This window comes from Agrilus planipennis, unplaced genomic scaffold (assembly GCF_000699045.2).
Source record: "Agrilus planipennis isolate EAB-ADULT unplaced genomic scaffold, Apla_2.0 scaffold213, whole genome shotgun sequence".
In the NCBI taxonomy this organism is placed as follows: domain Eukaryota; kingdom Metazoa; phylum Arthropoda; class Insecta; order Coleoptera; family Buprestidae; genus Agrilus; species Agrilus planipennis.
The window spans coordinates 240,568-241,380 of record NW_020439124.1 but is presented as its reverse complement, the minus strand read 5'-3'; the positions used below and the strand labels follow the sequence as shown (position 1 = coordinate 241,380).

At 33.2% G+C, this 813-nt stretch overlaps 1 protein-coding gene across 1 annotated transcript in view; it reads left to right on the top strand.

Annotated features, from left to right (window-relative positions):
• The window catches only part of LOC108738869 (frizzled-4-like), a 23,478-nt gene that overhangs the window by 2,534 nt on the left and 20,131 nt on the right, over nucleotides 1-813 (top strand). The gene's annotated exons all lie outside the window — the stretch shown is intronic.

Here is an 813-nt window from a genome sequence, read left to right as displayed (position 1 = left end):
TAAATTAACCTAATAAAAGTGAAGTACCTAGAGTTACAAAGTTTGCATTTATTACACATTACAGAACACACTTTTGTTAAAAACATAACAACAAACAAATCTTATTGCAGTCGTTGTTTACAAAGTGTTAGCATTGCATCATTGATTTATTAAACACACTCACACACACGTACGCGTACGTATAACTGTACTTAACATAGTTACAGGAAGTTGATTTTGAATGGCCTTTTTTTTGTAACAAAGTGAACTTCTTTTGATGTTAGTAGTAGACACTGTTATTTTATTCGCAGAAGCAGCGCGAAAACGCTAAGCAACCTAAATATTAGCACATCAAAGCTGACATGCCATAAATCATACGATAAAATGTTCTTTACATCTTTTATAACATGCCCGCAAAAAAGCATGTACATACAAGACAGACGTAAACGTTTATGTGATCTAGAACGTACATCATGCTCCTCTTTTGTATTAATACACCTACACCGAAGTATATAGTCGTTTGTGTAGGTACAGTCCTGTCCAAAATAATTATGTGCCAAATTACTATACATATACTTCATTTACTTTTGCTAGCAATGTGCTTCTTCCAATGTCTTGGATGCGCGCTGGCAAAATCGTAGGTTGGGAGAAAAAAGCTCATTATACTCTTGACTCTTGTTCATTAAACATACTTTTTCATACAGTACCTGTCAAAAGTTTTGTTCAATCATGAATAGTAGTGCGAGTCGAAAATAAGCGTTAAAGCCTTTAATATGTCTTCAAATATAAATAAACATCTCGTTGATATTTTCAGTAGTAAATGGTACCAATAAC